The 14,468-nt window shown below is 42.6% G+C and overlaps 1 protein-coding gene across 1 annotated transcript in view; it reads right to left on the bottom strand.

The window, feature by feature from the left end:
- TPRG1 (tumor protein p63 regulated 1) overlaps positions 1–8,706 on the bottom strand; it is a 183,544-nt gene extending 174,838 nt beyond the window's left edge. Inside the window, exon 1 of the mRNA XM_067738399.1 lies at positions 8,575–8,706. The gene's annotated coding sequence lies outside the window, so the exon portion shown is untranslated. The remainder of the gene's footprint in view (positions 1–8,574) is intronic.
- Positions 8,707–14,468: the final 5,762 nt, after the last annotated feature.

The raw sequence follows: 14,468 nt of genomic DNA, 5'->3' as shown, positions 1-14,468 counted from the left end.
TTTGTGATTAATATAAGGAAAAACTGTTTCACAGAGTCATACAGAAGAGAATGGGCTGCCTTAGAAGAGACTGACATCCTGGACACCAAAGGGATGCAAGACCAGAACAAGAGAACAATGAAGGGTGAATCTGTAAGAGACGTGAAACATCTGATTTGGGAATGGGGATGGTAGGGAAGAGGTAGTGAATACTAAGGGGCATAACTGCTTGAGTCAGGTGTGTGCTTAGGCATTTAATCCTCACAACATCCTAAGTTGTGAAGGTACTCTTAACACCCTCCATTTCATAGATGAAGAAACTGAGTTACACGAAGCTTCAGAAAGTGCCCTATGGCATCAATCCAGGGATGGCATCAAGATTCATGCCCAGGTTCACACTACTTCAGAGCCAGTGCTCCAAAGACTGCTAAAGTCCCTTGCAAACCTAATATTCTGTGACATTTTGAACACAGAGATATCAAGGAAAAAAATCAATAAACCAGTCTCAAATGTAACTCATGGAGCTGAGTGAGTCCTTTGCCTTCTCCCTTCCTTTGTCCTCCAGTGTAATGCCTATGCTTGTGAGTACAGAGCATCTAACCAGGTTTCAAGTTTCCCGTGTGTCTCTGTGTGTATAGATCTGACAGGGCTAGTTCATTTCAAGTAACCAAGTATGTCTTTGGACAGCTCTTGTCAAGATCCAATAGAAGAGCCAATTCCAAAAATATGTTCCTTTAGTGGTTTTTTAGGGTTCTCTGCTCTGCACGGATTGACAATGTGGTAACAAGAGACATTCTGGAGACTGGATTTAATGCAACCATATGCTAGACAGAATGAGAACCCATATTGCAGCAGACCAGCCGGTACATTTCCATGTTAACAGAAGCTTGACTGCAAATTACATTTAGTCTCAACAGCTCAGTTCACTGCACACAGATGCCATGGGGGACTGTAAAGTTAGCGAGATGTGGGGGAGTACGACTAACATTTTTTTTTTTGAAAAAAAAAATCCTTCAGCTGATAGAATGCCAAGGAGCATCAGCGCTGATGCTGAAAAGAAAATGCTGCTATATTTGTTTTGCCAGGAAAGGAAAAGTAATCATTGTCGCGAGTTGTTAGTCAAATTATGAATATGAGCTCGGCTGGTAATTGTCTGATAATACAAACAGTGATATCAGGGCTATCAGATGCTTCATGTGCTGTTTGACAGCTAACACGTACGTGCTCTCTGAATGAGGAGTTGGTTCACTAATTCCAAAAGTTAAGCAGACAGAAGGGCGGGTAATGGAGGAGAATTTCCCCAGGCTCCTGGCTTCATATCCAGGACTGGATCTGGGTCAGCTTCCTAAAGTGTGGTCAGTATCTCCCCCATGCAGAGGCGGATCTGTGGAATTATAGAAAGAGCACAATATGGGTTTGAGTTGCAGGTCTATCTTTACTTGCTGTGCAACCCCGGGTAAGTCATCTAACCACTCTGGGCATAGGTTTCTCCACTTCTAAAATGGGGATGATAATATTCAACCAGGTCCTCTTTCCAAGGATATTTTGAAGATCAGCTGAGAGCTGGTGTGTGAACATACAGTAAACACATGGTGCTCTAAATGTTGGGGCTATAATTTGCCTACTTGGCTGCGTTTCTTTTTGTTCCCATTTTAAGAGCTGAGCTGAAATGATTTCTTGTCCATTGTCTCGTGCCTGGAGCAGAATTTTTTTGTCTAGGTACAAACACTTTTCAGTTAGGATCATCCATCTTCTTTCTTTGAGGAGTCTGGCAACCAGGCACCGCTCACCCAGAGCCTGACTTGACTCCTTTATCAGGTGCTTTTCCCATAGGGAAGCTAGAAGGCTTTCATCAGCTCTCATCAAGGATGCAGAATGCCTTTATTCTCTCCACCCTCCTGTACTCCAGACTCCAAGCTGTGGTAGAGACTGTCCTATTCAACAATACATGTTCTCCCCTTAACCGCTAGTTCCCAGAACCCCATTGCAGCTAAGTGTGGCCACGTAGCTAGGTTCTGGCCACAGGAATATGAACAGAAGTAAAGTCTACGACTCCCTGGTCTTATCTTTAAACTTCTTGCCTCATTCTCTGTTGCCATCCACCAGCTGAGTGGCAAAGACTCAAGGATCTACGGGAGGACAGAGCCACAGATAGAAGGAAATTGGGCCCCTGAATGGCTATCTGGAGCATAATTCCCTGCCAACCTGCTCTAGGGTCTGAACTGAGTGAGAAATGAAAGTCTACTCTCTTCATCCACTGAGGTTCATTGGTTGGTTGTTAAAGTCGGTAGCCTACCATAAAACCCAAGCAATCATCTATTTTATCTCACCATATAAAATGTACTGTTACCAGAAACACAATGAGTATCTCATCAAACACACCCCCAACACAGCACGCACATTCACACATTTCCTCTGCCTCCGTCATGCCCCTCAACCCCAACTATATACTTTTCTACTGAGCAAACTCCTACTTTCAGGGTTCAGCTCTGAAGAACCCACTCAGATGGAGTTAATGGCTTTCTTTTGGGGGGTTTCACAGAACTTGTAAATGCCCCTTATTGGATTATAGTGGAATTATGGTTGACATACATCTCCCTCCTCTTAAGGCAGAGAAACTGTCTCACTCAAACCCTCAGTGACTGTGTGAGAAAGCATCTTTCTTATTTTACTTCTGTTTTCTTTCGTCCACTAGCTGTGGGATTGGGGGCCCTGGGGCTGTATCTTCAGCTGAAAGATGGAAGAGCACAGAGGCAAATGTAAATGCCCATTTAACTTTACAAGCTCTCTTCCTACAGCTCAGGAAAAGAAAGATCATATCTCTTTTTCTATGCATCCACCCACCGAGGCCTGCACTTGATACCTACAGAGATGTGAGGAGGGGGCGGGTACTGGCCTGAGAAAAGCCTACAGAATGTGTCATGGGCATGAAGCATGCCCCATGAATGGAGGCCTCCTCCCTCTCCCTGCTCACCCCGTCTCCCACTGTCACCCCACTGGAACCCCTATTGATCATCCTTCAAAAGGCAAGAGGTAAAACCATGGCCTTTTCACATCGGAGTCCAGCTCAGCCTGTCAATCAGGGATGCTTGGAAGATACAAATGTAGAGCTCTGTCCACAGCAGGATGAGATGCTCGCATCAAACACTGCTTTGTACAACTTAAGGACACCCTGCTGGGTCCCCGCTCTAAGGGAACAAACCATTCTTGTTTTTGTTTTCCAGTGGCTATTGCTCTTGTCCTTGTTTTGGTTTGTGATCTATTCCCCTTCCCCCACTTTGGGGTTTTCAAGAATTGCTTTATTTACTTACTTTCTTCTATTTGTTACTTTGGGCTTTTCTATTTGCTGCTCTCACGTCCATCTGCAGTGGCATTAACTATTTTTTTCAGCTAACACCTAGGGGAAGCTCAGGGATTTTCCAACGGCGGTGAGACACAAGGATGGCTACATTAGGGTCCTGGATTGGGAATGGGCAGTCCAGCTGAGTTCCAGCTCTATCACCTACCAGGGGCAAATCATTTCACCTTCGTCTCCTTGTCTCTATGAATAAAAATATGAACTCGGTCCCTCTAGACTGTAAGCTCCATCAGGGCAGGGGTCATGTCCATGTTGTTCAAAACTGAACACACCCAGTGCTTGGTATGTTGTAAGCCCTCAATAAGGATTGTTCGGTGACCGACTGTCTATTGTAGAGACCGAATAAGGTAATAGACATAAAAAAATCTTTGTAAATCCTGTAGTGGTATACCCAGGAAAGCGTTATTATTGCACAGATGGGGAATGCATGGACTGTCCTCAAATTGAGAGTTGCTTAGCTATTTTAAGATATTGAAAGATACTTCGGCAAATACGTTTCAAATATGCATAATATCCTTGGAGTGGCCCAGGGATGCAATTCAAATGGGAGACAGGGCGGAGAGGTAATTGCTGTCTTAACAAAGATGAAGAGAGGAGAAAGCAGCATGTGTTAGAGAGGCCTGGAATGTTCCAAAGCAGAAGAGTTACATGTCAGAAGTGAATCTTATGCTCACTTGTTCTAGCAGAACAGGTTTTATTGGCTGGCCAACGTCACTGAAATCTAGAGTCCGATAAGGATTTTCCCAAGGAGTCATTATTTCTTAATGTGTTTTATATTTATTTATAATCCCACCGAGTCTGAAAAATGACTTACTTGTCAAAATAGACCATCCCAGCTGACACTTGAGCTGGTCGAATCTCTCATCTCATTGATGGGAGGAGAATTAAGAAAATGATGTGCCCAAGGTAACTCAGCTGGTGTGATATTCAGTGCTAGCCACATTCCGAACACAGCTTTCTGAATCACAAAGAGCTGGGAACAATGATATTGGCCTACAGCAAGAAGGAAGATTAAAACACAGAAAAGGCACACGGAAAGAACAAGGGCAAAAGTAGAGCCGCTTCTTGGGTTCCCTATGGCTCTCCATCCTTTGGTTCCAGCTCAGTTCAAGACCTAGTTACTTCCTTGCCCCTGGGTTCTGACACCCAGATAAATTTATCTTTGTAGTCTGGCTAGCAGAGTTGGGTTTCTGTTCATGGGAACTAGGAGTCTTTACCAACCCAACTACTTGCGAGATGCTCCTTGAGGGTTCATATGTTCCCACAGCTCTGGCACAATGCCCTGCACAGAGAAGGTGCAGTAAATATAAGATTTGATACTGAAGCTTCAGGAATCTTCCCCAATATCCTCTCTCCAGGAGTGGCTCTCCTTTCCCCGAAGTCCCCTCCCATACAGATCTTGTACTGTAATTGTATTGTATTGTAATTGCCAATAGACTCATCCCATCTCCCTTTCTCAATGCTCCCCTGTCCCAACATAACCCCCACAGGTTGCCATCCAGACCAGGTAGTAGTGGTGGAGGTGAAGAGGCTGGAGAGCACTGTCCTAGAACTGTAAGCTTGTGTATTACATGAAGTTCATCAAGCATCCACCATAAATTACTCAATGAATGTCAAAGGCACTGAAAGGGAACAGAATCACCATTCCAGACTTGTGACAAAGAAATGAATAAAATAGAGTCCCCAGCCCTTAAGGAGCTTAGAATTTGTTGGGAGATACAAACTAACACACACAACTAGAATATAACTTAAACATCATAAGAGACACAAGTACATGGTCCTCTGAGAGCTCAGACATCATTCTGGGACGTGGGATCAAAGAAGGCTTCAGGGAGTAGGAGACATTTGAACTGGGCCGTGAAATATGTGTAGGACTTCCCCAGATGGCCAGAGTCAGGGAGAAGGGCATTCTAAGCAGAGGAAATAACAAATGCAGTGACAAAGAGGGGTGGACACATGTGCCAGTGATGGGGGGCTACAATTCATCTGGAATGGCTAAACTAGTATTTTCCAGGAGATGCTCTGGAAAAAAAATGCTCTATGGCCAATAAGTACTGGAAATGCATCCTGTATTCCCATTTAGAAATTTAAAATGCCTATTTGCCTATCAAAGTCTCTGAGAAACAAGTTAGGAGACTACATAGCTAGTCCAGGGAAATATGGCACAGGCCCTGAAGAGGGGCAGTGGAAGTGAGGACAAAAGGGCATGTATGTGAGAGAGATCTCAGAGGACGCATAATCAAGACTTACTAAATGCAGAAGAGGAAGGGATTTAAAAGGACCAAGTTTTAGCTTGTTGGACTGAATGGGTGGCAGTGCAATTTGAGAAGAGAAGTATTTGAGGAAGATAGCACAGATTTTGCTTCAGTCCTGTTGAATGTGAGCTGACAATGGGGCGACCATGTGAAGATGTTAACAGAGAGCTGACAATACAGGTCTAGGTTCCAGAAGTAGTTCAAGAAGTTGCTGGACAACAATTATAACCATTATGGAAAAGATCAATCGCTGGACAGGGCATGGGATTGGATAAGCTCCAAGGTCCCTTTTGGCCCAGAACTAGTATGATTTTATGGCCAGAGGGGCCCACACTGAGGAGTGCAGATGGTCCAGCCTCTGCCTGCTGATCACGTCCAAGTGCATAACCTCTTGCAGCTGGTCATGGAAGTAATGATTGCAGAGGAGTTTGACATCTGCACACATCCCAATGAATGGAAGTGGTTTTTAAAGAAATGTCTTTTACTAGTAAAACTTTATAATGACCCCGTAAAATGGTTCGATTTCTTATGGCCTGGCCTCACTGGGGAGAAACAATGGAAGTACAGGATATTCAAGAACCATCATGGAAATTGAGTGTGTTCCTTTCAGTGTATTTCACTGACCCTTCCTAGGTATCCATGCAGCCTGGGAGAGTGGAGACAGCACTGGGCTGAAAGTCAGGTAGCCGAGGTCCTGACTGTATCATTAAACCACTTTACATCCTTCGGAAAATTACCTACATTCTATGTATCTCCATGCTTCGATTTACACATCTGTAAAATATGTTAAAATAATGTTACCCTCACTGCTTATTCCTAAGGTTGTCAGGAGGTTTCAATGAGATGGGTTTGTATTGTGAAAGATAATATTAACAATGGAGACCGCCTGTTCTAAATATACATCTTAAACTAGTGGAGTCTCATGGGGCCCTGGACACCGAATCACAGAACAGGCTCATTTTGCAGATGGGAAATCAAGTCCCAAGGAGGGCAGGTGATTTACCCAAGATCAGACAGGCAGCAGAGCAAACCCAGCATATAGGTATGTGCTCTTCCTTCCAAGCACCACTGCCTTCCAAAGACCAAGAACTGGGACCATGGTTGGAAAGGAACCACAGGCTGGAAAAAAATGTGGTTGAGTAGCCAACCAACAGTATTCAGAACCCCAACCAGCAAATCAAGCCTTCAGTGTGAGTAGGCCAGCTAAAACCTATTTACCCCATATTTCTACAAACTGAGCAATCTTCCTTTGTTTGTGTCAAGCTGAGTTGGCCGCAGCTGAGTCTCCCTGACCCCTCAGCTCAATGACTTCAACATACACTAACACATTCTATGATGATGAGCATTTTTACATTGATATCTTCACTGACTCGATGAGAAGTTTAGACATATGAACTTCACCCTCTCTTGTAGATATTCTCCTCTCTAACCCCAGAGGGAATGTTCTAGGTGGGGAGCCACGAGCTGTCCTCTGACACCAACTGTGTGTGGGATGGTTTCCTACACCAACCAATTGTCCAGCTATCTAACGCTAATGACTCAGGATTAAGGTGGACCCCACGGGTTAAGAGCTCATTTCCGCAAGACTGTCCCCACTTCAGATGCCAGTTTTACCATGTATACCTCTGACCAAAGAGTTGTCAATTCAGGGGCTTCACACAAGCCTCTCCTCACGTTTGATAATTTGCCACAGTAACTCACAGGACTCAAGAAAACACTATTTACTATCACAGATTTATTATAAAGGATACAGGTCAGGAATAGCCACATGGAAGAGACGCATAGGGCAACACATGGGGGAAGGAGCATGGAGCTTTTCTGCCCTGAGTGTGTTACCCTGCCAGTACCTCAATATGTTCACCAACCTGGAAGCTCACCAAACCCCATTGTTTAGGGGCTTTTATGGAGGTTTCCTTACGTTGGCGTGGTTGATTAAATCCTTGGCCATTGGTGTTTAATTCAACCTCCAGCACCTCTTCCCATTCCAGAGGCTGGGAGATGGGGCTGAAAGTACCAACCCTCTAATCATATCTTGTTCTCTTTCTGGCAACCAGCACCAATCCTGAAGCTACCTAGGGACCCCCAAACACCAGTCATCTCACTGAAAAAAAAAAAAAGACATTCCTATCACCCAGGAAATTCCAAGGGATTTAGGAGCTCTGTGTCAGAAGAGCAAAAGATGCTCTTATTACTTCTATCACTCAAGAAATGACAAGGGTTTGAGGAGCTCTATGCGAAGAACCAGGGACAAAAACTGAGTAGTGTATATTCCTTATTATGCCACAGTGGTCCCACTTGATTTAGGCAGTGTCTCCTAAGTGACCCTCCTGGATCTGACTTCTCTTTCATCTCTTCTCCCCACACTTGACTTGTTATCTTCCATAGCGTCACACTTCTCCCCCTCCCCAACTCCACAGAATACAGGGCAACACCCAAAACTTCATCTTGGCCTTCAAAAGCTTTTTGGATCTGGTCCCAATCTGTCTTTCCAGATTTATTTCTTCTACTCCCTTACTTGTACCCGACACGCCAAACTAAACCTGGACTCTTCACTGAATCCTGAATACACACAGGCCTTCCTTCACACTAATCTCACACTCTGGTAGGCCATTCGTCAAGGTCCACCTCTGTTTCCTTTGCACTTTCATAGTCTCATGTTTTTCCTGTTTTCAGCGCACATTTTCTTTCATAATACCGTGATGTGTGTACTTGTCCCACTTCCTCATTAGATGGTCCTCATATCCATCCCCCACTGCACTCAGCTCAGTGACTGAAAACCAAGTCTTAGCCAGAAAATAACATATTATTTGAGAGAAAAAAAGATACACACACTGCACCAGAACTGAAGACCACCATACTCAAAAACAAAAGCAAAAACAAAAACAAAACACCATTGGCTAAAGATGAGAGCAGTTCCATGCAGCTTCAAATCAGAGCTAAGTAGCTGGCTCTCCAGACAAGCACTTGGAAAAACTGTTTTACCTGTTCCCCCTCTTGTCTGTTCAGTTGCCTAAGTTGCTTTGAAGTCTGTAAAATGGCCAATACCTCCAATCAGAGCGGCATTTCCTTTCCAGACAGGAAGACTGCTAAGGAGAGAAGCCACGCTTGTTTTTGAGGTCTGGGCTGCTGCGGTGACTCATCCAGTAAAGCCAGAGCCTGTCTATTTTGATCTTTCTATGTTCAGAGGCTATTTACGGTTGTAATTTTCTTTCTTTCTCTTTCTCCCTTCCCACCTATGGTGACTTATCGGACTGGTCACACACATTTGACAAACGGAACCTGTATGAGGAGAGAGTGAGCAGAATGGAACAGGCTTTCAGCTAAAACCCAGGAATGAATGAATGCTGTGTTTACAGCTCTGATGATAGTGTTCTGGTAACGACTTGGCCTTTTTCTCCTTGACTGAATATTCCCCTGGGTCTGCCAGTCTGGGCTCCTGTTATTTAATGAGGACATTGGAGCACAACCTCAAGATGTATGCAAAAATGACCTTTTCTTTGGGCTCATTCCAAATGCAAAGAAAAGTAGAGCCCCAATTAGACAGGGTGCTTCTGGAATAGAGCTTTGGAATCCACTCTTTTCCCCAGAAGCTCAGAAGCTTGGAATCACACCCTCTCAGAGCCAGAGAGAACCATAGAGATGATCCGGTTACCCATTTTCATTCTGTGGATGGAGAAATCCAGGACCAGAGAAAAAAAAGCAAGTCGTCATAAATCATCACCGGGCAGGCATAATCACAACAAAGTCAGGCTTGGGGCCTAAGTCTCTACATTGTAGTCAGTCTACTTTTGAATGGGTCGAGATAGAAATTAACAGCTGGCTAAATGGTGGCTTACAGAAAGGAAAAGCTTCTCTTAATTTCCCCTGTGTGATACTGTGGCAGCATTACGTTCTCCTTTAGCTGTGCTCACAATGAGAGACTAGCAGCATGAGCAAAGGAATTAGCCTCTAACTACAAACTCTAACTATAAACTCAGTGTCACACTTATAGCTTTAAAACGCAAGAGGAAAGCGATATGGGAACATATGTATATGTATAACTGATTCACTTTGTTATAAAGCAGAAACTAACACACCACTGTAAAGCAATTATACTCTAATAAAGATGTTAAAAAAAAAAAAAAGCCAATATAGGATTAGCATAAGAGTCAGTGGTGTTGAGTCTTAAATAGGACAACCTCTGGGGTCCCAGAGTTGCCTCATTCACTCTACACCTGCATTCTGGCTTCACCTGCAAAATGGGGAGGGAATTCGTTTACTGACTGTGAGCTTTCTTATAAAGTTTAAATGAGAAAACATGGTCAGAAAGTTCTTGGCAATATAAAGCTCTGTTCTACTCGTGAAAAGGATTTTATTATGTTGTTAGACTTCCACTTATAGGGTCTTATTTTCTTCAACTTGGTGATTTCATAGTCTCCTATCAAAGGAGACCCCTTAATTCTAAATGAGAGATTTTAAAGATTATTTTTTGCTACAAATGTTTCACATGCTCGTTGTAGACTACCCGAAAATCCAGAAACGTCTTTTTAGAAAAGAAAATCAACCATCTCATTACCCAGCTATAACCACATGCTTACACTGGGACTAAATTACTATAATTTTGCCTTTTTTGTGAGCTTTTTTCCCAGGTCATTTAATATATGTATATAATATATATCTGCATACTATTCCATCATAATGCATCATAATATATTTAAATGACAATCATTTTTTAAATATTTAAGTAGTTTATTAGTGATTTCCTTAACATAAGTTTAAAGACTGCATGCAACCCAAGTTGGAATTTCTCTGAGCCGTCCTATAAATAGGGTGACCCTATGTTCTCTGGTCCAAAACAGGGCATTTTTTTAGAGTAGAAAGTCAAACTATTGATAATTATGCCGTGACAGAAAGCATAAATCTGAACCGTTTTGGGCAAAGTGGGACATATGGCTACTCTACGTACAGTCATAAAGAATTTTGAAATATCACTGCCCCCAGGCAACACTGCCTAAGGTAAAAAATACACACTCTAGAATCAGAGCATTTGGGTCCAAGATCGGGATCCACCATTGTTAGCAAAAATAACAGAAGAGCACTGGACTTCAGTTTCTTCATTTTAAAATACAGGCTACTACCTGAATCGCAAACTTATCTGCATTTGAGTAAGAATGTAAATGAAGGCCTGTTGTAGTTGGAATAAGCTCAACAGTTGGGAAGATTTTTTTGTTTTTTTTAATGGTATTAGTGCAATGGAGCTGGGTTCTCCTCACATCAGCATTCTTCATGGGGTGTTCTAAACAATTCACATTGCGCCTGAATATGCAAAGCATTCCTCCAACAGGAGGCAGGACAGTAAACCACTGACCCACACAGGGAGAAGCGACATCTGCCCCTAGATGGATCTCATTACACTGCACATAAAAGGACAATTAGTGTTCTCTTTAAAGCTGTCCTTTAGCTTTATTGACTGCTGCTTAAAATAACAGGCTACAGCTTAGAAATCGTTTGACCATGCCAGTCCTTTATCCTCTGATGATATCTGGGTCACTGGGATTATACCTATATGGTCTGTTTCAGTCCCCTGTTAAGCAAGAAAGCACCAAGAACAGAAGTTTAACTTTTCCAAGTAATTTCCAATTTCCTACTGAGGAACAATGCTTGAATTCTCTGAAGCCTCCTAGTTTCTCTCAGGCAGGAAAGGAATTGTGTGTCCCAAAGGCAGTCAAATGGTTATCTTTTAGTTGGGTTCTTCTCTCTATGAATTAAGAGAGACTACGGTGCTTATAACTCTATGAACGAAGGCATCCAAGATCTGCACATACATCATCATATGGCTGGGGTTGCTGTACACTACGCAGAGCGGACCTTGCAGTGAGAGCTTGATAACTGCATTCTGGATACACCTGCTCTTGCCATAACCACCAAAGCAGTCATTTATCCATTCAGTATTCAACTGAAAAGCTTCATTATCACTTTCATAAAGTGCCTTAAGTATTGACCTTTATCAGCCTCCTTGAGATATGTGTACATCTTTCTTTTCTTCACAGTGCTTCACCCAATGCCTTATCTAGAAATAAGTGTTTGATCCATACTTGTGAAGTGAACAAAATAATTCCCATTCCCTTTCCAAGGCACACTTGAAACAACCATACGTTTACAGTAAACCAAACCCTTTTACTTTCTCTTTCACCTGTGCTTTAGTGACAGGAGCAATAAACTCAGAATTACAATAACTGAGTTTAAAGGAGAGTGAAGCTACAACTCTTGCCTACAGAAGAATTTCAATTAATAAATGTAGAAGGAATAAGAAAAACAGAAAATGGCCAGAATACCACAGTAATCGTGCGGTAAGCAAGGTCCACCAATAGATGCTAAAATTAGTTGGTGAAAGTTTAAACAGAAACATGGTATTTATACCTCCTCAAGGCATGTCCTCTCAAAATATTTAGTAATCACAAAGGAAAAAAAAATAGTAAATTTACAGTGGAGAAATCCAGCAGATGCCTTTTTTTACCAAGTGATTAATGTTAATGTTTCCAGTAGTACCTATCAACGTAATCTGATATGCCTTGAGAAATATACATCCCCTCTGCATTATCCTTCCCAATACCTTCAGTATAATCACAAAAAAAACCATGGTAAGCCAGAATTGAAGGTTATTCTACAAACTAACTCATCAGTACTCTTCAAAAGTGTTAAGATCATGAAAGACAAGGAAAAACTGTGAGGCACGGTTCCAGATGGCGGCAGATGACGAAGGAGATGTGGCAGTGACAGTAGTGTGGGAATCAGAATTGGATCCTGGGAAAGAAAAAGGATATTAGTGGAAAAATTGGTGAAATCTGAATAAAGTCTGTACTTCAGTGAATAATACTGTACCAAGGTTAACGTCTTAGTTTTGATTATTGTTCTATGGTTATACAAGGCATTAATGTTAGGGGGAGTTGGGTGAAGGGTAAACATAAATGCTCTGTACTATTTTTGCAACTTTTTGGTAAACCTGAAATCTCAAAACTTGGGTGCTAACTGCCACCATCCATGTCATGTCCTTGGGTAAGTTGCCTAACCTCTGGGACCTTCACCTTTCACCATCTCTAAAGTTAGGAGACCTGTCCTGCTATTCGTTAATGTGAGGTCAAAATGAGACAAGAGAACTAAGGGCACTTTTAAAATTATAAACTCTTTCTTTAAAAAGGTGTTTTTATTATCATTTACCCCCCTTAGACTTTTCTGCCTCATCCACCTAAGGTTGCCAGATAAAATACAGGATGCCCACTTAAATTTGAATTTCAGATAAATAATAGATTTTAGTATAAGTATGTCCCCCATGATAATTGAGATACACTTAAAAACCGTATGTTTGTTTATCTGGAATTCAAATTTAACCGGGTGTCCTATATTTTCATTTACCGAATCTGTCAATGGTACCTCCACCCAACTTCCAATACTCTGTCCCTTTCTTTAAGACAGCCATTCCTTCGCTCATCCAGTCTCTCTATACACTGCTGATGCTCTCGGCTCTGAGCATCCTCTAGCGCAAAGATTCCACCTATGCACTACAGCAGTCCCTGCTCCAGGAATAACCCACGAAGGTTAGTCAATAACAGGATGCAACTCTGGCAAAGTGAGTTCACAGGGAATGTGTGACTCAGAGGAATCCCTTCTCTCTGACTTGTGATTGTACGCCATTTATTTTTTAATTGTTAGGGTATTTTTATGATTCACCGCTCTCAACAGCCCAATGATAGTCTTAGGCACATTTTTAAGCCACAAGGAAAAATCGGAACAACCAACAGCCCAGATGATAGACCACCTCTTGAGACCTGTGGTCTGGTTTGGGGAGGGAATGAGAAAAAGAGGGAGCACTGAGCACAACACTTTCACATACATCACCTAATCACGTGGGGAAGTAAGCCTGTTCTCTCTTTCCTGAGTAACTGAGGCTGAGGGAAGACGAAGAACTCAGACTCTCTTAAACTTATAAGGACATGACCATCTTTTCGCTTTAGGTCTTTCACTGCATACACTTCTTATTCCTCCATCATGTGGTCATCAAGGTTCTGCTCAAGGGCTACCTCTTTTTCTGAGTCTTCCCCCCGATTCTCCAAAACAGGTATGGTTTGTTTTTTTTTCTGACTTTCCACATTACTTTGAAAAGAACTAAGACCTTTACCTGGGATTGTAGTCACACATGTCCACATCTGATCTCGTTTTTTGGCTCTGAGGGCAAAGACTGTGTTATGTTCATGCCAAGATTTCCTACAGTACCTCCAAGCAAAGGTGAGACTTTCTAAATTGGGGATCGAGAGGCCAAGTCCTGGTTCAGATTAACCACGAACTTGGCCCACTGGTAACAGTACATACTGTTACAGGTAGAATTTCAACATCGGTAAATAGTGTCTGTTTATTCACATATATAATTGCCTAGATGATTTCTAAGATCCTTCCAGGTCTGACATCCTGCACTCCGGGACCCTGATGTCTGACGGAGCAGGCATCTGAGTAATGGTCTTGCGCTGCCTGGTTACTGAAAACAACTTCCCGTATCACAATCTTCCCTTTAGGTTGAGACTCCCGCATTCCTTCTCTCCACCTCAGAGGTGTATCAGAAATATTAAAAGCCAGGATCTTCTGTAGGGGATGCCCCAGGCTCCAAGCATGCCACTGAGTGAGCAGTAGGCTTTCCGTGAATCCACAGCATTAAATCTCGGCTGCCTTTTCCCCCAGGTCATCTTCAGGAATGATGTTTGCTGCCTCAAAGGGAAGATGTAGTTTAATTCTAACCAGCAGTGGTCACAGGCTCTAAGTTTATATGTTGCTTTACAGAATATTCCTGCTAGATTTAAGTAGAGTAACTTCAATTACATTTCATCTTTCGGGGCCTTAGGTTACCA

The sequence above is a fragment of the Pseudorca crassidens genome, chromosome 5, assembly GCF_039906515.1.
Source record: "Pseudorca crassidens isolate mPseCra1 chromosome 5, mPseCra1.hap1, whole genome shotgun sequence".
Classification (NCBI taxonomy): Eukaryota; Metazoa; Chordata; class Mammalia; order Artiodactyla; family Delphinidae; genus Pseudorca; species Pseudorca crassidens.
This window is presented reverse-complemented; position numbering and strand designations above follow the sequence as displayed.